The sequence below is a fragment of the Triticum aestivum genome, chromosome 5B (genome assembly GCF_018294505.1).
Source record: "Triticum aestivum cultivar Chinese Spring chromosome 5B, IWGSC CS RefSeq v2.1, whole genome shotgun sequence".
Taxonomy (NCBI): domain Eukaryota; kingdom Viridiplantae; phylum Streptophyta; class Magnoliopsida; order Poales; family Poaceae; genus Triticum; species Triticum aestivum.
The window spans coordinates 707806437-707816959 of NC_057807.1; positions in this window are offsets into that span (position 1 = coordinate 707806437).

A 10523-nucleotide genomic window follows, 5' to 3' on the forward strand; every position below is an offset into this window, starting at 1 on the left:
CTGCGGGTCTTCCATTACCCCGCCTCGTGTCATATTGACCCATTTGCACCGAAACAAAGGGACCTTCAAACCACCTGCATAGTTAAGTTCCCATATGTCCTCTATGTAACCATAATATGTTTCCTTTCCCGTGTTGGTTGTTGCATCAAAGCGGACACCACTGTTTTGGTTGGTGCTCTTCTTATCTTGGGCGATCGTGTAAAATGTATTCCCATTTATCTCGTACCCTTTGAAAGTCATTATATTCGAAGATGGTAACTGGGACAACGAGTATAGGTCATCTTCAATATCGCCATCGTGCATGGCACTTTTCTGCAACCAACCGGCGAAAGTCCTCATTTGTTCATGTGTAATCCAGTTGTCAGACTTGTCCGGGTGTTTGGAGTGTAGAAAATTCTTGTGTTCCTCCATATACGGAGCCACCAAGACGGAATTCTGTAGAACTGTGTAGTGTGCTTCAGTGAGAGAATGCCCGTCCATACATATTATTTGATCCCCTCCTAGCGTGCCTTTTCCATCTAGTCTGCCCTTATGCCGCGATTCAGGAACACCAATCGGCTTAAGGTCAGGAATAAAGTCAATACAAAACTCAATGACCTCCTCAGTTTCATGACCCTTCGCGATGCTTCCTTCTGGCCTAGCACGGTTATGAACATATTTCTTCAAGACTCCCATGAACCTCTCAAAGGGGAATATATTGTGTAGAAATACAGGACCCAAAACGTTAATCTCTTCGCAAAGGTGAACTAGGACGTGCGTCATGATGTTGAAGAAGGATGGTGGGAACACCAACTCAAAACTGACAAGACATTGCACCAAATCATTCTGTAACCTTGGTATGATTTCTAGATCGATTACCTTCTGAGAGATGGCATTGAGGAATACACATAGCTTCACAATGGCTAATCGAACATTTTTCGGTAGAAGCCCCCTCAATGCAACCGGATGCAGTTGCGTCATAATCACGTGGCAGTCATGAGACTTTAGGTTCTGGAACCTTTTCTCTGCCATATTTATTATTCCCTTTATATTCAACGAGAAGCCAGACGGTACCTTCATGCTGAGCAGGCATTCAAAGAAGATTTCCTTCTCTTCTTTGGTAAGAGCGTAGCTGGCCTGACCCTGATGTATGCCGTCTTTTCCGTGCATACGTTGCTGGTCCTCCAGTGCCTCTGGTGTATCTTTTGTCTTCCCATACACGCCCAAGAAGCCAATCAGGGTCACGCAAAGATTCTTCGTCACGTGCATCATGTCGATTGCGGAGCGGACCTCTAGGTCTTTCCAATATGGCAGGTCCCAAAATATAGATGGTAGGAGCTATGACCTGGTCGCGCGTCCGTCAGCGTCCTTCAGCGTCCTTCGGCATGGGCGCGCGTCCGTCAGCGTCCTTCGGAACAGGTTGTCCGCCAGGACCCTTTCCAAAGATTACCTTCAAATCCTTGACCATATCATGTACATCAGCACCAGTACGGTGGTGAGGCTTCGTCCGGTGATCCGCCTCACCTTTGAAATGCTTGTGTTTCTTTCTTACGGGATGCCTGCTCGGAATAAATCGACGATGTCCCAGGTACACATTCTTCCTACAACTCTCCAAATATATACTGTCAATATCATCCAAACAGTGCGTGCATCTGCGATATCCCTTGTTTGTCTGTCCTGAAAGGTTACTGAGAGCAGGCCAATCATTGATGGTCACGAACAACAACACCTTTAGGTCAAATTCTTCCTGTCCGTGCTCATCCCACGCACGTACACCTGTTCCATTCCACAGCTGTAATAGTTCTTCAACTAATGGCCTTAGGTACACATCAATGTCGTTGCCGGGTTGCTTAGGGCCTTGGATGAGCACTGGCATCATAATGAACTTCCGCTTCATGCACAACCAAGGAGGAAGGTTATACAAACACAGAGTCACAGGCCACGTGCTATGGTTGCTGCTCTGCTCCCCAAAAGGATTAATCCCATATGCGCTTAGACCAAACCATACGTTCCTTGGGTCACCTGCAAACTCCTCCCTGTACTTTCTCTCGATTTTTCTCCACTGCGAACCGTCAGTGGGTACTCTCAACTTTCCGTCTTTATTACGGTATTCTCTGTGCCACCGCATCGCCTTCGCATGCTCTTTGTTTTGAAACAAACGTTTCAACCATGGTATTATAGGAGCATACCACATCACCTTGGCAGGAATCTTCTTCCTGGGGCGCTCGCCCTCGACATCACCAGGGTCATCGCAACTGATCTTATAACGCAATGCAACACATACCGGGCAAGCGTTCAAATCCTCGTACGCACCGCGGTAGAGGATGCAGTCATTAGGGCATGCATGTATCTTCTGCACCTCTAACCCTAGAGGGCAAACAGCCTTCTTTGCTTCATACGTACTCTCGGGCAATTCGTTGTCCTTTGGAAGCATATTCTTTATCATTACCAGCAACTTTCCAAATCCCTTGTCAGATACACCATTCTCTGCCTTCCATTGCAGCAATTCCAGTGTGGTGCCCAACTTTTTTTGTCAGCTTCGCAATTCGGGTACAACAATTTCTTGTGATCCTCTAACATGCGCTGCAACTTCTTTCTCTCCAAATCACTTGCACAGTTTCTCTTTGCATCGGCAATGGCCCGACCTAGATCATCAGCGGGCTCATCTGATGCCTCTTCTTCAGCTTGTTCCCGCATTGCCGGCTCAGCTTCTTCCTCCATTGTTGTATCATCGTATTCAGGGAACCCATGGCCAGGATAGATGTCGTCGTCCTCTTCTTCTTCATTGTCTTCCATCATAACCCCTCTTTCTCCGTGCTTGGTCCAAACATTATAGTGGGGCATGAAACCGGACTCAAATAGGTGGACGTGAATGGTTCTTGATGTAGAGTAATTGCGACCATTCTTACAGCCAGCACATGGACAAGGCATAAAACCATCCACCCGCTTGTTTGCCTCAGCGGCAAGGAGAAAAGTATGCATGCCATTAATGAACCCGGGAGAGCATCGGTCATCATACATCCGTTGTCGGCTCATATCTTCATTATACACAACACCGAATATACCAAATTAATACAGGTTCATACATAAAGTTCATATACAACACTTAATTAAATGCAACAAATAACTCTCTAGCTAAAGAATTTAAATGCAACAACAAATGCGATCAAGATCGCAACTAAGGTAACAATTGATCCAACAGCATAATGATACCAAGCCACACTATCAATGGCATATTTTCTAATCTTTCTAATCTTCAACCTCATTTTCTCCATCTTGATCTTGTGATGATCGACGACATCGGCAACATGCAACTCCAATTCCATCTTCTCCCCCTCAATTCTTTTCAATTTTTCTGTCAAATACTCGTTTTCTCTTTCAACTAAATTTAACCTCTCGACAATAGGGTCGGTTGGAATTTCCGGTTCACATACCTCCTAGATAAAAATATCTATGTCAACTTGATGGGCATAATTTGTCATAAACACGAAATGCAACAACTAGTTTTAAAAGAGAATATACCACATCCGAATCATAACAAGGACGAGGGCCGACGGGGACGGATATCAAAACCATGGCACTATGTATAACAAACAACATACGAGTAAGACAATTATACGAGTAACTATATATCCAAATCACACAAACATCAATTTGGTAATGTAAAACATTCATGAACAAGAGCCTCACCACAAGGTGGTGCCAGCGACGGGACGGTGTGGGCGATCGACGGTGGTTACGACGGAGATTTAGAAGGCACTAAGTAAACCACACCTACATATGCAAACTAAGTGTTATTTTTAACCTCTAATTGCATATTAATCAAATACTAGCAAATATAATTCCTCCCAAATTAATCATTATACAAAGCATTGCAAGAGCTAATCTAGCAATGAGAGTTGAAAGGACAAAGTTGCTGACCTTTGTGATCATTGAATGGATGGGGGCCTTCAAATCTTGACAAATTTTGGGCAAAATTTGTGAGGAGCTCGAGGAAGAGAGGGGAAGAACAGAGAAAGTGAGGGGAAAGGGGAAGAACAGAGTGGCTCGGGTGGACGAAGGGTTTATGTACGTCGACCTTTAGTACTGGTTCGTGGCACGAACCGGTACTAAAGGTGCTGGACGGGCCCCAGACTAACAACATCCTGCCACCACTCTCTTTAGTACCGGTTCGTGCCACGAACCGGTGCTAAACGTTCGCCGCAAACCGGTACTAATGAGAGCAGCTGGCTAGCCGTTGGAACCGGCACTAATGGACACATTAGTGCCGGCTCAAAATCAAACCGGCACTAATGTGTCTCAGATTTGCCCCTTTTTCTACTAGTGAAGGTTCCGCCTCGTGGCGGTGGAGTTTCGTCCCATAAGCTTGATTATGATTTTTTCCAGGGTAAGAGACTTCATATAGCAGAAGATGGGCACTAGAGGGCCACCTGCAGGGGGCCCACGAGGCAGGGGCGCGCCCAGTAGGGGTGGGCGCGCGCCCCACCCTCGTGGCCAGGGTGTGGGCCCCCTCTGGTACTTTCTTTGCTCAATAATTCTTATTAAATCCAAAAATGACTTTCGTGGAGTTTCAGGACTTCTGGAGCTGTGCAGAATAGGTTTCCAATATTTGCTCCTTTTCTAGCCCAGAATCCCAGCTGCCAGCATTCTCCCTCTTCATGATAAACCTTGTAAAATAAGAAAGAATAGCCATAAGTGTTGTGACATAACATGTAATAACAGCCCATAATGCAATAAATATCGATATAAAAGCATGACACAAAATGGACGTATCACACACCGCTACAACAAATTCCTCAGTCCCCTGTCTCCACTTAAGTTCAGATGGGTTCTGATGAAATTCATATTGCCCCTTCCATTCATGAAGAGATTCCAGCCACTTGTGCTGATGACAAAGCCGATGGAGAAATGGAGGCCCAGGCTGCTACTGAAGCAGAAGCTGATATTCCTCAGCCTGCGGCTCCGGAGATTGAGATTCTTAAGGTTATTCTTCAACTGACTGATACTCCTCAGTCAAAGCCGAAGAATCCCTTCTCCAAGACTCCAAAATTCAAGGCTGATGCTTTCTTTAATGAGCATGTGTTCTTCACTGACTATAATCCATATGACTCTGCTCGTCTGAGAAGGAAGCGTTTCTAGACTGCCAGCCAAGCCAGCTTCTATTCCTTAGTACTCTTCAACAAGGACAAAGTCTTCGACCATGAGCATATTCCTCATGTTGATATGGAACCACTACCTTGCTTCATACCAGTCCTCGCTGCTATTCATGATGCTGGACTGCTTAACTTCTGCATGGACATCCGTGACTAGAATGAAGAACTCATTCTTCAATTTATGCGATGCTCCACATGACTGGCAATGCTGAAGATGTGAACTCATGGGTGTTGGACTGGATGGCAGAAAATACTCACTATAAGGCACCGGCCACTGAATTGCTTTGTGCCATGCCTGTCAGTCCTTCCACAGAAGGTGCACGTCTCACCTACTCTGAAACTGAACTATTTGATCACTTCATGCAAGTGTTGATGAAGCCATTGAAGCCTGGTCAAGCCTCAAGGACAAAGTTCCTTGTGAAGGAATCACAATATGTGCCAAGAACCGTATACCGCATTCTGACCAAGATTCTGAGTCCTATCAAAGGCCACGACACGAATGATGAAGAATTTGTTGGCATCATGAAGAATCTGCTTTTCAATATCATGCATGGTATTCCAGTGAACTACCATGATTTCTTCATGAGGACTTTGGCAAATATTGCGATGTCTCCTTTTGAGTTGAAGCCTTATGCTCCTTGGATTATGAGATTCCTCAGATCAAGGTCTTCACTCAACTACAAAGCTGACACACTCAACCATGGCAGTTACTTGCCCCCTATTGAAGTCCTCAAGCGGACATTTTCCTCAGCTGATGAAAAGGGCAAGGCCACTGCAATTATTGATGAGGGCAATCGTCCATTGGATGGACAGTTCCGCAAAGCTGCCTCATATTCCACCAATGATGACTCTGGTACTCATGATTCTGCCGCCAATGCCTCAAAGCAAAGTCCTCGGGTAACAGCTCCAAGGGTGATGACTGATCATGAGCTTCTCCTCAGTCTTCATCAGAAGGTGGATCGCAATCATAAATGGGTCAAACGTCAGTTTGGTTCAATTCTTCACAACATTATTGCCACATACAATTCAGTGAAGAACCACTACTACCTCAATGAAGTTTTTGATCGCACCTGGGCTGTCCTAACTCATCTCTACGGTGATGAAGATCTCAAGCAGATGGGCTTCAAGCAGGACTTCAGCTGGTCCAAACCTCCGGCGAAGAAATTCAATAAGGTTGAACTTCCTCCTCTAGTGCCCAGCTCATATTCCTCATCTCGTGAGACTGATGAAAATGAAGATCTGGACGATACTGCGGTAGGCCCTACTCCAACAACTGACCACAACAACACTGGTGCTCCTCCATCGACTTCATGATGAAATTCTTCAGGGGCGTTAGTCCTCACTTTTTGTCCCTTTTGGTCATTTGATGACAAAGGGGGAGAAATTTGAGTTAGTATTCAAGCGGGTCTATCTATATGGGCGTTTTTTTGTTAAGTTGCAACTCTCACTCTTCTGAAGTGTTTGTTGATTGAGTTGTAAACTTAAGTCTGATGGTGACCTGACACTTTTGATATGGTTTTCCGCAAGCTATTTCCTCATTAATGTTATGCACGCATGCTGAATTACATCAGTCACCATATTTCATCATACATTTCAGATTCTTCATTCGATATGATTAACTGCATGTATGAATCACAAGATAGAGGGGGAGATCTCCATGATTCTACTCTTCAAATGTGCATTGCTTCAAAAGCAAATTCCTCACTATGCACATCTTCAGGGGGAGTTCTTCTATATCTTGCAATCAAATTCCTCAATACTGAGCACTATCAATTCATATGTCTATCCCCGTTGAAAACTTAACCTATATGGTCATCAATCACCAAAAAGGGGGAGATTGTAAGTGCATCTAGTGCCCCTTAGTGATTTGGTGTATTGAAGACTTATAGGTTAAGCGACTAATATGTTTGTGAGTGTACACAAGTTCTATAAGTCGATGAGGAGTTTGATATTTACAATGAAAGTCGACCCCTAAAAATGAATGTCTTCGGCTGAAGACTTTGGTTCTCCTGAAGACTTTGAAAGTGAAGAAATTGGTGTGACCGTGAAGACTTGATATTCATGCGAGGACTATGAAGCGTGAAGACTTTTGTTTTAGTAGTTTCATTTTCTTCTTCTTGAATCATAGGAAACACCGTACTATTAAAGGGGGTTGAGGTAATACTAAGGAAACTGATTTCCAAGTGAAGCTCAGCTCAAAATCCTACACCTACCCAATCCTTCGAGTGAAGCCATTGGAAATCTCATATCAGTTCAGTCAATTTCTTCAGTGACAAAGACGAAGATCTTCTGGTCTCTAAGGAATTTGTTCTGACTGAGGAGTTAGGAATTCGCCAGTGCGGATTGCCTACACAGTGAGGAACATGATAGCCCTGAGGAATTCGAACCTCAAATCCGACTGTTGCTGTGCCACGCGTCAGCTGTCCAAAATATCCTACCACCTAACGGTCATACCATTGAAGGGCATTTATGTCATATCATGTTGGGCTTCTCCCTAGGCTATAAATAGCCGCCCCCCTACAAACACTAGCTGGTTGGCTGCTCCGAGAGAAACTGACACTTGTCATTCGAGAGCATCCCATCCTCCGAGGACTTTGAGCGAAAAGCACCAAGTGAGGAAAACCCAAATCCCAAACCCAAACCTAAAAACCCAAAGTGATTGAGCATCACTGAAGAGATTGTTCCTGTGTGGAACCGACACTTGTTACCTTTGAGGACTGTGTATCCTCCAGACGGTTAGGCGTCATGGTCCGAGCATCCAAGAGGAATTGTGGATTGCCGAGTGACCGAGTCTGTGAAGGTTTAGAAGTCACCTGTGAAGACTTACCACTACTATTGGGCGAGGTCTGTGTGATCTTAGCTCAAGGAGAATACGGTGAGGACTGTGTGTCCGGGACTGTGTGTCCTCGAGTTTAAATACTCAGCCGCTCCAACCAAACATACAACTATCACAACAGTTGGAACTGGTCTACCAAATCATTATTGTCGGTGTCAAAACCGGCGGATCTCGGGTAGGGGGTCCCGAACTGTGCGTCTAGGCGGATGGTAACAGGAGACAAGGGACATGATGTTTTACCCAGGTTCGGGCCCTCTTGATGGAGGTAAAACCCTACGTCCTGCTTGATTAATATTGATGATGTGTGTTACAAGAGTGGATCTACCACGAGATCAAGGAGGCTAAACCCTAGAAGCTAGCCTATGGTATGATTGTTCTTCGTCCTATGGACTAAAGCCATCCGGTTTATATAGACACCGGAGAGGGCTAGGGTTACACAAAGTCGGTTACAATGGTAGGAGATCTACATATCCATATCACCAAGCTTGCCTTCCACGCCAAGGAAAGTCCCATCCGGACACGGGACGAAGTCTTCAATCTTGTATCTTCATAGTCTTGGAGTCCGGCCGATCATGATAGTTCGGCTATCCGGACACCCCCTAGTCCGGAACTCCCTCAGTAGCCCCTGAACCAGGCTTCAATGACGATGAGTCCGGCGCGCATATTGTCTTCGGCATTGCAAGGCGGGTTCCTCCTCCGAATAATTTATAGAAGATTGTGAACACCAGGATAGTGTCCGGCTCTGCAAAAATAATTTCCACGTACCACCGTAGGGAGAATAATATTACACAAGATCAATCTGCTGACGTATTCTGTGGCGTGACGTCACACCACTTCCAAGCCTTTACTCGAATTGTTTTTATTATTCCACCTCAGCGCGTTTAGCGAAGCGGTTTCCTTGGCACGTCTTGTCGAAGTAGAGATCGTGTTCCCCTTATTCCGGGATTCCCATAAATACAGACGTGGGTAACCCAACCGCGCCCATTGCCACGCCCCCTCCATCGAAGGCGGGTTCCAAACGGTCACGGGGACGGCTCTTGGTATTCTTCCTCTTTATAATGAGACCAAGGCCCGTTCTTTTATTCAATCCTCTATCGAATCCGCCCCTCGCCCCGAGTTCCAACACCCAGGGCTCCAGATTTGGGTACCTTCGATCTTCGACAATGTCCGGTCCTGACCTACGAGGCCGGTGGATGCCCTCCTCCGTCACGGAGGAGGACGTGCTAAAGCTGAGAGACACCAGGTACTTAGCCTACGAGATTTCGCATAGGCTGCCTGCCCGAGGGCAAGCTATCCCTACTCCCGAGCCTGGCGAGAGCGTCGTGTTCATGTCTCACCTCCGTCGGGGTTTAGGCTTCCCGACGGATCCCTTCGTGAGGGGGCTCATGTTTTACTATGGGCTGGAATTCCACGACTTGGATCCGGAGTCCATCCTCCATATCTCATCATCCATTGTCGTCTGCGAAGCCTTCCTCCGCACTACCCCTCACTTCGGCTTGTGGCTCAAAACCTTCAACGTGGAGCCGAAGATGATTGAGGGGCGTCAGGCAGAGTGCGGCGGGGCGGTTATAAGCAAGAGGGCCGAAGCTCCATGGCCCGAGGGCTCTTTTCAGGAGGAGCTCGGCTTGTGGCAACAGGAGTGGTTCTATATCACCGCTCCCAGGGGCAGCAGGCAGAAGCCGCCGCCTGTCTTTCGCTCAGGTCCTCCACAACAGGTGACGTCATGGGTCAATAAGGGGCATGACTGGGGGCCGCCCAAAGACGTACCCCTGTTGCAGGACCGGATTCGAGGCCTCCAAGAAAGGGAGATCAATCTGGTCGCAGTGGTACAGGTCATGTTGATCCGGCGCCTACTGCCCTGCAAACATCGCCCCCTCCGCCTGTGGGAATTTAATACGGAGGGGCCACGAGCTCTTCAACACTTCATGGGTTTGACACCCGTGGAGATGTATAAACTGTTCTTCGGATCGCAAGAGACGCGTCCGGAATTGACCGAGGATGCTGGCCTAAGCTGCCATCGCCCGGATACTCAAGTAAGTAGCCCTGTGTCCGGACAAACCATCCATTTATTTATCGTGGGTTTGCCTTTTAACCAGCTATCCCTGGACAGGAGTGGATAGCGCAAGCAAAACTGATACGGTGTCCGGCCCCCCTCCCTGAGACCATGCAGGATCCCGAGTTAATCAAAATGTTGGAGGTCGCACCTTCGAAGGAGGGCGAAGGGGGGCACAGGGAAACTACCACCTCTGACAAGGAGGCTTTTAGTAAGGGAGGAATCGAAAGTCCCTCCTTCCAGGGGGAGAAGAGGACTGCTTCCGAAGACCCGGAGGCCAAGGCCTCAAAGCGGGGAAAGAAATCTGTACCGGAAGGTCCCGTGCCGGGAAGAGCCCCAGCCGTACTGTCTCCTCGGAGGAATCAGCCCTCTAGCGAGCCGTAAGTAAAAAGGGGGGATTTTGTAATTATTGGACACCCCTGCTTAATGTCTAAAGGTAACCGAAGTTTTTACCTTGTAGTTCGGATCTCAGCCCATCTCAGCACAGCTCATCTTCGGGAGA